Source organism: Otolemur garnettii, unplaced genomic scaffold (assembly GCF_000181295.1).
Source record: "Otolemur garnettii isolate 467f Iridium unplaced genomic scaffold, OtoGar3 scaffold00021, whole genome shotgun sequence".
Lineage (NCBI taxonomy): Eukaryota > Metazoa > Chordata > Mammalia > Primates > Galagidae > Otolemur > Otolemur garnettii.
Window position 1 is genome coordinate 2,748,936 of NW_003852416.1, and position 12,880 is coordinate 2,761,815.

Consider the following 12,880-nt stretch of genomic DNA (forward strand, 5'->3'; position numbering starts at 1 on the left):
CAATATAAAAGGACCAGTGGTTTTACTATTATATTTTCCATTTGGCTTCCCAGTACCTCAAATTCAATCAGTGTCCTGCTGTTTGGAGGTATTTTGAAATGTGCCAAGTCTTAATTGAAGTGGAAGGGCCCGGAACCAGAGTTAATACTAGGAGCAACAGGGAGTCAAATTTGTGGAGGAACACGGTTGTCGGCTCTGCTGCTGAACTTCTTTCGGCTCCTGGTGCCAACAGACATTCTGACAGTAGATGGGGTGGCTGGGCGCTGAGCTGCACTGGGTCAGGGGTGCAGCTCTGATGATTTTGCAGAGCTTTGCGTTCCCTTGGAACACAAGAAAAGAGTTGTGCTACAGGGCAGGCTTAGGTGGGGCAGCACCTCGCATGCCCTCTACCGCAGATGGTGCTGGGAGCCAGAGATGCAACAGACAACAGGATGAGTTGTCCACGTGTGCCTGTCCTGGTGGGGCTTAGATCCTAGTTGGGGAGACTGACACAAACAAGCAAGTGAGCAAAATAAATAGATCTTGTAATTAGTGCCACAAAGGAAACAGGATGAAATAGAGAGTAACTAGGAAAATCTACTCTCCATGGGAAGTTAGGGAGGGGACCCATTCGTAGATAAGAGGGGCCCAGCTCTGGGAAAATGAAGGCAAAGGAGAACCAAGGAGTGGGAAGGGAGTTGGAATATTTAAGAAAAGCCCAGGAGCCTGGACCACAGCAAGGAAGAGGAGAAGAAACTAGTGAACAGGGGCTGTATCTTACAGGTCTGTCTAGGCCGCAGCCAGGAGTTTGGATTTCATTCTAAATGCTTTGAGAGGCCACGGGAGATTTTAAGCTGAGGGTACGGCAGCCTGATTCCTGTCCTTTCAAACAGATCACTTGAGTGCTGTGTGGAGAATTCATTGAGAGGAGGGAGACCAGTGGAGAAGGAGGCTGCAGTTGTCCTTGCAAACTGCGCTGCTGGTGGAGGCAGCAGCTACCACAGCAGACGCTCAACTTAGTTATCAATCCCCTCCAGCAGGTCAGAGCACAGACATCTCCAGGGATTATCTATGAACACAATCACCAGTTGTCTGCTGGGCACTCATCCAGCACAGAGGCAAATGCCTGGCACAATAGGGGTCATAGGACACATTAAGACAGATGTGTGCATCACATGATGGTAAGATGCCAGGTCTCAGGCCTTCGTGACCACAGGCACTAGAATCAGAGGAAGCAGGGATGACGTCACCAGTCCCACAGACACCTGCTGTGAGGACCCTTGGCAAAACTGTGAACCTTGTGTATCGCCTGTAAAGCCTTTTCTTTCCCCAGCCAGGAATTCATGCCGACCCCATCTCCCACTCTGATGCTCTACCCAGACCCCTGGACAGCTTTAGCTGCCCCTAATACACATCTGCTTTTTAAATATACTTCTGGGCTCGGCGCCTATAGCTCAACCGGCTAAGGCGCCAGCCACGTACACCTAAGGTGGCGGGTTCGAATCCCCAGCCCGGACCCGCCAAACAACAATGACGGCTGCAACCAAAAAATAGCCGGGCATTGTGGCGGGCGCCTGTGGTCCCAGCTACTTGGGAGGCGGAGGCAGGAGACTCGCTTGAGCCCAGGAGTTGGAGGTTGCTGTGAGCTGTAATGCCACGGCACCCTGCCCAGGGGGACAGCTTGAGGCTCTGTCTCAAAAAAAAAAAAATAAATAAATATACTTCTGCCTATTTTCGTTCTGTGTGGGAGAGATATTTAACGTCTGGCTCTACCTGGTGGCCTTTCCCAGCAGCCCTCTACTGCTGCTGAACAGAAAGATCACACCGCAGGCTTGGGACTAAACAAATGTGTAAGTGCAGAGGCGGCAAACCTCTAGGCAGGATTCTAAGAGAGGCAGGCCTGGGCTGAGCTTTGCCAGCGTTTAGAAGCCAGCTTCAAGGACGAAGGACATCCAGCCTATTAAAAAAGACTCAGCATGCCTGGCATGGCGGTTCATACCTGTAATCCCAACACTCACGGAGTCTGAGGCAGGAGGAATGCTTGAAGCCAGGTGTTTGAGACCAGCCTGAATAACATAGCAACACCCCGACTCTACAAAAAGCAGAAAAATTAGCCACAGGTAATGGTGCATGCCTATTGTCCCAGCTATGTGAGAGACTTAGGCAGGGAGGAGGTCCTGAGCCCAGAAGTTCAATGTTGCAGCAAGCTATGATGATGCCACTGCACCTGGGCAGTGTCTAGCCTGGGCAAAAGAGCAAGACCCTATCTCAAAAGAAAACAAAAGAAAAGCAACAACAAAAAGAGAAATGCCCAAATTCTACCTTTGGCCTCTCACCTCTACCAAGACCTAGTTCCAAAGCAGGTAGGTGCAGGTACGGGGGAGACAATGGCAGGTAAACAGGCCAGGAAGTTCCTGGCCGTTCCCTCTAAACCCCAGTGCAGAGAGTGGTAAGCTGGCTGGACCTCCGGTCCTTTTTGTCCAGGTTGACTGGGCGGTGAGACCTATGTACGGGCTCCAAGGTCTAGTGTTTACTTCCCAGGGCTCAGACTTGAGATTCAGATTTTGCTGCAGGGATATGGAAGTGTCAGTTTCTCCCAGCCCCATCATCATCAGGGGGAATGGATCCAAAGAGCAAGGGCAAGAGAGCCCTAAGCCACGTGCAGAACTGGTGCCGGTCTCCAGAGAGAGGGACAAGAGGAGGAAAGGCAGGGTGGTCTAGCGTCCCCCAGAGAGGGAGCAAGCTGCCCTCAGTACTCCTGGCCGGTGGTGGCGATTGGAAAGGAGCCACGCCCTTACCCAAGGTCCCTTTTACTCAGTAACTCTGTCCACTGGCAAATGTGGCCCTCCAGAGACGCCCCTATTAAGCTTGGGGTGAAGTGAGGCGTGGTGTGGGAGGAGGACAGGAAGGGATGATAAATTTCTTCCCCTGGAGGACAAGCTGCTCCAAACAAGGCAGCTCCGGTTTAATCTTTTAAAAATTAAATTAACACATTTCCTGGGGCTTAGTAGATGTTGCCTCGCTTCCTCTCCCTTCCCCGCAAAGGGCCCACCGTCTCCCCCGCCCCCCGTGTAGCGTTTCCCCAGATCTCTTGGTCATCGTGGGACAGACAGGGATGGTGGTGCCCTGATTCCCCAGGGTCAGCAGCCAGGTGGCCGGCTCCTTGGGGACGGAGCTCCCTCTGCTGGCCCACGAGCTGGAGTCAGCAGATATTGAACAGAGCTCTTCCTATGGGGAGATCAACTTCAAATTCTTGTCATCATAGTACCCTCTAACAAGCCATTGGCCACGTAGGATGAACAGTGCTGATGTGAACTGTAGTGAGGGCTCCGGAGGGCAGCACCGACTTGGTGCATGCTTCTTAATCTGTTTTCTCATCTTTAAAGTGGATCTAATAATGCCGTATCAGTCAGGGGCCAGTGAGAAAAACAGAGATTATAGGACAGATGCTCCTCCGCTTCTCACCAGGCTACCTTACAATAAATCCATTGTAAATGGAAAATATCCTCAGTTGAAATTTTCAACTGAGTTTATCTGGATGTAACCCCATCATAAATGGAGGAACATGCTGAATGCTATCACTTTAGCACCATTGTAAAGTGGAAAAATCGTAAACTGGGCACCATGTGTAGTTGATTTAACAGAGAGAATATGGGGGAATCGTTAGACACGTGTTGGCAGACTGAAGAAACTACTGGGTATTTGGTTACAGACAATAATTGCAGGAAGCCTGGAGCATCCGAGTATGGAGTCTGTATCACCTGCACAGAGCAGAAAGGACGGTGTGAGATCCTGGGAACAGTTTTCACCTGCCCCTAAAAAGATAATAGTGACCACCAACTGACAGGAATGTGTCGGAGGGATTGCCCTGAATCTGAGAGCCTCAGCGTTGCTGCTCTCTGCCCCGCTCAAGGCGTTCTGAGGGTCTGCACAGACTGCGGTGGGAGGACCCAGGAAAGAAAGACCTGCACCTCTGTCTCAGATCAAGAGGAGCCTCATCTGTGTCCTGCAGGACACACAGGTGGGGGAAATGAACAGAACATAGTAAGGATCTGCTTACCAAAGTGTGGGCAGGGTTGCATAACAGCAGTATGGGAAGGCTGGTACAGTACCCTGGGACTAGTAATAGCTGAGAGCTATTAACTACCACTCTTCGGCCTGACTGAGCCTAACTTGGCTGGGCTGATGGATAATATTAATAGGACCTGGTGAGCTGTCTGGCCAGGGCTGCCTGGAAGAGGTCGTGACCTGGGCGCAGGTTGTCACCAGCCCACTGTGGCCACTCAGAAGGCAGGAAGCTGGAGGAGTAAATGCTGTCTCCTTTTTTCTCCTTCCTACCAGAACTAGGGTTGTCAGATTACACGGAAATACTTATGCTAAAAACTTATGTTTTTTTCCAAAATTCAAATTTAACTGGGAGTCCTGTTTTTTATCTGGCAAACCCAGCTGGTCCTCCCCATTGGCTAAATCCAGACAAAAGTCAAGGCATAAGAGAATACAGGAATGCAGCCATGTAAGCCACACTCAATGTTTCCTACAGACAAAAAGGATGATCAAAGATTTTCAGGAAAGGGATTAATGAAATCAACACTTTATTTAATATCCACAGCAACATTATTCATAATAGCATAAAACTCAGCTCGGCGCCTGTAGCTCAACCGGCTAAGGCGCCAGCCACGTACACCTAAGGTAGTGGGTTCGAATCCAGGCCAGACCCGCCAAACAACAATAATGGCTGCAACTAAAAAAATAGCCAGGCATTGTGGTGGGCACCTGTGGTCCCAGCTATTTGGGAGGCAGAGGCAGGAGACTCGCTTGAGTCCAGGAGTTGGAGGTTGCTGTGAGCATGATGCCACAGCACTCTACCCAGGGGGATAGCTTGAGGCTCTGTCTCAAAAAAAAAAAAAGCATAAAACTCAAAACAGCCCAAATGCAGATTAATAGAAAAATAAATAAATTGTTTTGTTCATGCAATGGAATATTATACAGCAACGAAAATTGACAGCTGTATGCAACCACATGTGGTTTTTGTTGTTTTAACTAGTCTCAGTATTGGAGTTTTCTTTGGTATAATATTCTTAAATGACAATATTTAAAATATAAAATTAAATTATATTTCGTGTATATATTAATTAGAATTCAATAGAGACATAATTATTAAGATATTACTATATTATAGAATTATTTTCAACCTCTATTTGTTGTTAATTTTCTTGTTCATTTTTGAGACAAAGTCTCTGTTGCTCCAAGCTAGATTATCATGATGTCATCCTAGTCACAGCAACCTCAAACTCCTCAGTTCCAGTGATCTTCCTGCCTCAGCCTCCTAAGTAGTTGGGACTACAGGAGCACACAACACCTGGATATTTTTCTATATTTAGTAGAGATAGGGTCTCGCTCTTGCTCAAGCTGGTCTCAGACTCCTGAGCTCAAGTGATCTTCCCACCTTGGCCTCCCAGAGTGCTAGGATTACAGACCTGAGCCACCACACCCAGCCTGTAGTTAATAAATTTAAGTAGGCAGCTGTACTCTTTACTTTCATGTTTCATTTAAAATAATCAGGTAAAATAATCTTTATATGACTGCCTCAATCATGTTATGTTTTTCTATTAATTTTTGAGTATTTTTTGAAGGTATGGTGTATGTACAGTCATGTAACCATCACAAAATCTAACTATGAAACAGTTCCATCATACCCCCAGATTTCCTAGACCCCTTTGTGGGGTCCCTTAGCCCTTAGCCCTTAGTCGCTGGAAGCCACTGATCTGGTTTCTATCCCTACAGTTTTTCCTTCCTCAGAAGTTCATATACCTGAAGTCAGACAGTATGCAGCCCTTTGGGTCTGGCTTCTTTCACTTAACACAGTGAATTTGAGATTCATCCCTGTTGTTGCATCTCTCAGTATTTCATTCCTTCAGTTGGTAAGTCTTATTCCACCCACGGATGATGGACCACAGTTTGTTTTTCCATTCAGGAGTTTAAGAGCATTTGGAATGTGTATCCATCAGGGTTCTCTAGGGATTCTATCCTATCTAGAATGAATGAATGAACGAATGAGGGAACGAATAGGAATTTATTTTAAGGAATTGGTTCCTGTGTTTGTGTAAGTCCAAAATCTGCAGGGTTTAAGGGCAGGCCAACAGGCTGGTACCTCAGGGAGGATTTCTATGTTCCAGGCAGAATGCTTCTTTCTCTGGGAGACCTTAGTTTTCACCTGTGAGATTACAACTGACTAGATGAAGGCCATCCCTATTATCAAGAGTCAACTTAAAGTCTGTATGATTTTAAATGCTAATAACATCTAAAAATACCTTTACAGCAACATCAAGAGTCTAGGGACACTACTATGATCAAACAACTGGGACCATGGTGTAGTCAAATTGTCACATAAAATTAACCATCACAGGATAATTCCAGTTTGGGGTGAATATGAGTAAAGCTGCTATAAACGTTCCTGTACAGGTTTTTTACAATAACTTGGAGTAGGATTTCTGGGTCATATGGTTAAGGATATGTTTAGTTTTATAAGCAATTGCTAACCTTTTCCGCAGTGGTTATGCCATTTTGCATTTCCACCAACAATGTCTGAGAACTCCAAGTGTTCCCATCCTCACCACAACTTGGTATTGTCAGATTGGTTTTTTAAAAAATTTTGGGTGGCGCCTGTGGCTCAAGGAGCAGGGCACCAGCCCCATATATATACCAGTGGTGGCTTGTTCAAGCCTGTCCCTGGCCAAAACTGAAAAAATAAAATAAAATAAAAAAGTAGACTTCTGGTTTATTTTTGAAAAAAATAAATAAAATAAATAAATAAACTTCTGATCTATTATCCAAACCAGAAGTTTGAGTTTGCTATGGAAAGAGTAGAACTGAACAGTGAGGTCTGGGAGTTTAAAATTTCAAACCTGAAACAGCGTAACAATGAGGTCCAGGGGTACAGCTTCGGATTGCTGAATTGTATTACTGTTGGAGGAAGATGAGGCCCCATGGAGGGAAAGAGCACCCAAACACCACGTTTATAAGAGGAAGGGCTTTATTCACCAGCTGGGAGCTTACGGCATAGAAGAATTCCGAATGGCCGCTCTCCTCGACTGGCTTGGTCTTTCCCTTTTTATTGACAATCAAAAAGTTCCACCCCACAGGTACCCTTCTCATTGGCCAGTTTAAATCAAGCAGGAGATTCTATTCCAGTCCCTACAGAACTACAGGATTTCACAGAACTTGGAAATTTCCTAGTTCCAGGAAGACTACAAATTCCCAAGAGCTGAGTCACCATGGAGAGGACCCTGCAGGTGCATCCTTGTCGTCTCCTTGAGAAGACCTGTTCTCCCAGACCTCAACCTTCTCGGGTATCGTCTCTCATTACAAGGAAGAGCGTTGGCACTTGTGATGTCAAGAAAACAGAGAGAGCAAGCTGTTGGATGCATGTCTCTGTGGACAGTGAAGTTCCTTCCCTAAGAGGTGTTAAGACTCGGAAAGAAGAGGGCTGGAGGGAAACAGGCGCAAATGCCTTCATAAATTAGGATAGGTTTAGAGAATGACAAAAGGGGATGGTAGGAGGAGGAGGAGGAGGACGTAAACTTTGGAGGACAGATGGTATTTGGGAGCAGAAAGTCAGTATCTTGAAGCAGCAAATAAAACCAGAAGAATGCCAGCCCCACCTCAGAGCCTTGAAAGATGCTGGGGTACGTGAGGTGGGGAAAGACGGGTTCTAGAATTCTGCAGTGCAGATCTAGAGCTCAGAAAGAAATACTCAGAAATGGATCCAGATATTGCATGTGTAATTTAACATTACCAGTATTTCCATAAACTTAATTTTAATATTTGTGTAACATCATATTTTATGAATGTTCACAACTTTTCTTTTGTCTTTTACTCGATTGTTCATTATTTAGGTTGCTTTGAATTTTTCCTATTATTGATAATAAAGTACTTGCCATAGTTATGCCTAAAAAAAATAAATAAATAAAAATAAAAATTTTAGCCAAGGTAATAAGTATGACAGAGTGAAAAGAGCAAGATTACACATAGCATTATATACTTTTTTTAAAGTTACAGAAATGAAAACCAAATCATATGTATACATATATGCATGAAAATTCTTTTTTGGAAGATAAAGGAATGATAAACCAATTCATAATAGAGTTTATGTCTGTTAATGAGAAGAAGATAGAGGAATGGGAAATAAAAGAAACTTATAAGTATATATAAATTATTATCAACGCACAAGTTCCCAATTTAGATGGTGAGATCGTTCTTGTTCATTATTTCATTAAAACATGAATGACGCTCGGCGCCTGTGGCTCAAGTGGCTAAGGCGCCAGCCACATACACCTAAGATGGCAGGTTCGAATCCAGCCTGGACCCGCCAAACAACAATGACAGCTGCAACCAAAAAATAGCCAGACGTTGTGGCAGGCACCTGTGGTCCCAGCTACTTGGGAGGCTGAGGCAGGAGACTCGCTTGAGCCCAGGAGTTAGAGGTTGCTGTGAGCTGTGAAGCCACAGCACTTTACCCAGGGGGATAGCTTGAGGCTCTGTCTCAAAAAAAAAAAAAATGAATGAAATAAAAGGGCCACACATGGGCCAATGATGACATTATGTTGCAAATCAAGTATTATAATAAATCCAATTTGTGCACCTGAAGTCAAATTTTAAAAAAAGAACGAAAAAAGGAAAGAATGATTAGTGGCAACATGGACGCTATATTGGAGTGGAGTAGAATAATGGCAGGAAGGAAAGGCATTTGAATAATCGATGAGAATGATAGACCAAGGTGGTAGAAGTAAAGATAGAGAAAGGACATTTAAATTGTAAGTGAAAGGGGAAATGGGCAGGAATTTGTGATCAAAGGCAGGGAGGGGAGAAGGGAGCTGGTGGAGATGGTGGGTGCTCCTAGCTTGTAGTAATGACATCCATTCCTCACTCTGTACCTGCCCCAGGACCAAGTGTATTGTTCCATGGAATTTTCATGACCATCCTGCAGTGCTACCGTGTGTGTGACAGGAGAGAAAACGGAGCCACCTCAGGGATGCTGAATAGCTCTCAGGGAAACCCAACAGGTTTATGATGGTGCCAATTAACAAGGTTATCCAATTTTCAAAGGTTAGGACTTACGCTAAAACACAAGGGAGTGAGAAGTTAAGGCCGCCAGTGAGACCTTAACTGATGACTGGGACTAGCAAGAAGTTAAACCTTCCAGGGGTTTAGCAGATTCCTACTCCCCAACTGTCATGGCCCACAGATTTCAGGATTCTACTTGTCATGTAGATCAGAAATTTCTGGATTTTTTTTTCTATTTTTGAAATGAAGTCTCACTCTGTTACCACGGCTGGAGTGTTAGTGGCAATACCATAGCTCACTGTAATCTCAAAGTCCTGGGCTCAAGTGATCCACCCACTTGAGCCCTCTGAGTAGCTAGGATTACAGATATAGAAGCCACGCCATCTGGCCAAATTTTTTTTTTTTTTTGTAAAAAAATAGTGAAGTGGGTCTCACTATGTTGCTAAGGCTGGTCTCAAATTCCTGGCCTTGAGCAATCCTCCTGGCTCTGCCTCCCAGAGTAGTGGGATTGTAGGCATGAGTCACTGCACCTGGCCTGATTTTTCTAATTGTTTCTGGGTTTTTTGGGTTTTTTTTTTTGAGACAGTCTTGCTATGTTGCCTTGGGTAGAGTACCATGATGTCACAGCTCACAGCAACCTCCAACTCTTGGACTTAAGCAATTCTCTTGCCTCAGCCTCCCCAGTAGCTGGGACTACAGGAACCCACCACAACTCCTAGCTATTTTTTGTTACAGTTGTCGTTGTTTTAGCTGGCCTGGGCTGAGTTGGAACCTGCCAGCCTCGGTGTATGTGGCTGGAGCCATAACCACTGTCCTACGGGTACCAAACCTTTCTAATTGTTTCTAAATGACTTAAATCTTAAAACCTCTGACAACAGTAGGGCCAGAGCTTGCTATGGGCTGTACTTTCAAACTGCCTGTCATCCTTATTTGTCTAATTTAACTTTAGGTCTGCCTTTTGCCATTTATGTTTTAGTTGCCAGATATTACGAAAAGTAGGGCCTTTTGTCATCTACTGACAAATCCTGTAATCCGCTGTCAGGATTAAAACCCAGTATGGGCAGGGGAAGGGAGAGTTAGTTTTTCCACTGATGCAGCCATGTTGATGCTTTTCTTCTTGTAGATGAATTTTCATTTTTATCAGCTCTATACACACATTTTAAGGAAACAAATATATATCATTAAGAAAACCACAAAATCCCCTCCTGAGACCTCTTCTATTTCTTATTCCCAAGAGTCATCTACTTTTAACTCTGAACTAAATTTTTTAGTATTAACCTCCCTATCTTTATTTCTGTTTTTTGTAGAGATGGTGATCATGCTATGTTGCCCAGGCTGGTCTTGAAGTCTTGGCCTCAAGAGATCCTCCCTCCTTGACCTCCCAAAATGCTGGGATTATAGGGGTGAGCCTTGGCGCACACCCCAGCCCTCTTCCTGAGGAGTTAGTAAATGTATTCTTCTCTGTCCACTTGGTTTTCTACATACTTCTCATTCATAGCCCCAAGTTCTCCCTCGATGGTTGGCTCTCCTTTCAATAAGATCAAATAAGTTAGGTATTCTCTACATTTCATTTTTTTGAAGAAATCTCTCTCAGAGCCTAGTTTTGAAAGAAAAAAATGTATACTTTTAACAAATTGTGGTAAAATATACATAAGATTGCCAATGTTAGTCATTTTAGGTGTACAGCAAGTTCAATGGACTAAGTATACTCACATTGTTGGACAGCCATCAGTACTACTGGTTCATCTTACAAAACTCAAACGCCTTACCTCCCAAACTCTACCTTCCCGTCCCCAGGTAACACCATTCGACTCTCCGTGTCTGTGAATTTGACCATTCTAGGTACTTAATGTGAATGGAACCGCACAAGGCTTTTCCTTCTGTGACCAGCTTATTTCACTTGGCATAATGCCTTCAAAGTTCCTCCACCTTGTAGTCAGAATTTTCTTCCCCTATAAAGCAAACAAAAACAAGATCGCATTGTATGTGTATCCACATTTTGCCTATCCATTCATCATCCATTGTGAGACACTTGGGTTGCTTTCACCTTTTGGTTATTGGGAATAATACTGCAACAAACATACATGTGTTTGTTTAGGCTGCTATAACAATACATTAAACTCAACAGCTTTTCTTTTTTTTTTTTTTAGGCAGAGTCTCACTTTGTCACCCCTGATAAGTGCCATGGCATCATGGCTCACAGCAACCTCAAACTCCTGGGCTCAAGAGATCCTCCTGCCTCAGCTTCCCAAGTAGCTGGGGCTACAGGTGCCCACCACAACACCCAGCTAATTTTTTTTCTATTTTTAGTTAACATGGGCTCTTGCTCTTGTTCAGGTTGGTCTTGAAATCCTGAGCTCAAGAGATCCTCCTGCTTCAGCCCCTGGAGTGCTAGGATTACAGGTGTGAGCCATGGCTTCCCCTTGAATAGTTTTAAACAACAGAGATTTATTTCTCATAGTTTTAGAGGCTTGGAGATCAAGAAAAAGGCACTGGCATGATTAGGTTCTGCTGATGGTTGTTTCTTGGTTTGTAGATGGTGCCTCCTTGCTGTGACTTCACATGGTAGGAGAGCTCCCTGGGGTCTCTCTTCTGAGGACACAGATCTCATACATGAGGGTTCCACCCTCATAACCTAATTATGTCCCAAAGGCCCTACCATCTAATACCATCACCTTAACAATTAGGTTTCAACATATGAATTTGGGGAAGACACAAACATTCAGACTCTAGCAACAGGTGTACAAATATCTCTTTTCAACATGGCTTTCAATTCTTTTGGGTAATATTTCTAGGAATGGAAATGCTGAATCATATGGTGATTATACCTTTAATTTTTTGAGGAACTACTGTACTGTTTCTTACAGCAGCTGCACTGGTCCACATTCCCACCATCAGTGCACAGGAGTCTAATTTCTCTACTTCCTTGCTGAGACAGGTTTTTTTCTGGTGTTTGGATTTTAGCCATCCTGATGGGTGTGATACTCTCCTTTGGTTGTTTCTTATCAATTTTTTTTCAGGTAGTTCCCCTTCCTCTGACCTCTTACACTTTGGTGTCCCCTGAGGTTCTCAGCCCTCTTGCCTATGGGAAACTTTCTCTAGTACCAAGACTTAACTATGCCTACAGTTTTATTACCTCCAAAGCCTGTCTGGTTCTCTTCATGAGCTCCAGACTTCAGTATCCACATATACACTGGGCAGCTTTACATACATGATCTATCATCTAGTACAAAGCCAAACTAACTTTCCCTACACTCTGTTCTTTCTCTTCCCTTCCCTGACTCAGTGAAAGGTCTCAGAATCCCGTCAGTCCGGCTGTTAACATGGGAGTTCTCTCAGTTTCCCCTTTCTCCCATCCTTCTGCCTTGTCATTTGTATCCATAACTTTCTGTCTCTTCTCATTGCTACTGCCTAAATCCACTCTATAGCTCCTTTTCTCTTGCCCGGACTATTGAAATTATGTACCAGTAGCTCTCTTGGCCTGAAATCTTTCTTCCCTACAATACTCCACCTTACTGCTTGAGTTGTCCTGTTACTATGTAGATTTAATGTTACCTCTTGGCTTAAAACCAAGCCATGTATATATAGAAGAGAAAAGGACCAAGAATAGCCAGAGCATTTCTAAAGAAGAGCAAGATGGCTTTTTTTTTTTGCTGCATCTCCGTGAGAATGAAGACCATTCTCAGCAGTCAGTCAGACTGTCGACATTCCAGAAAATGTCGACATCACTCTGCAGGAACGCACAGTTATTATGAAGGGCTCCAGAGGAACCCTGCGGAGGGACTTCAACCACATCAATGTGGAACTCAGTCTCCTTGGAAAGAAAAAGAAGAGGCTC

General features: G+C 44.4%; 1 pseudogene across 1 annotated transcript in view; it reads left to right on the forward strand.

Moving 5' to 3' along the window:
• The first annotated feature begins 12,711 nt into the window (after positions 1–12,711).
• Positions 12,712–12,880, forward strand: part of LOC111724291 — a 591-nt pseudogene continuing 422 nt past the window's right edge. The window contains exon 1 of the transcript XR_002772610.1: positions 12,712–12,880. This exon is cut by the window's right edge and continues 422 nt beyond it. The product of XR_002772610.1 is annotated as a 60S ribosomal protein L9 pseudogene (transcript).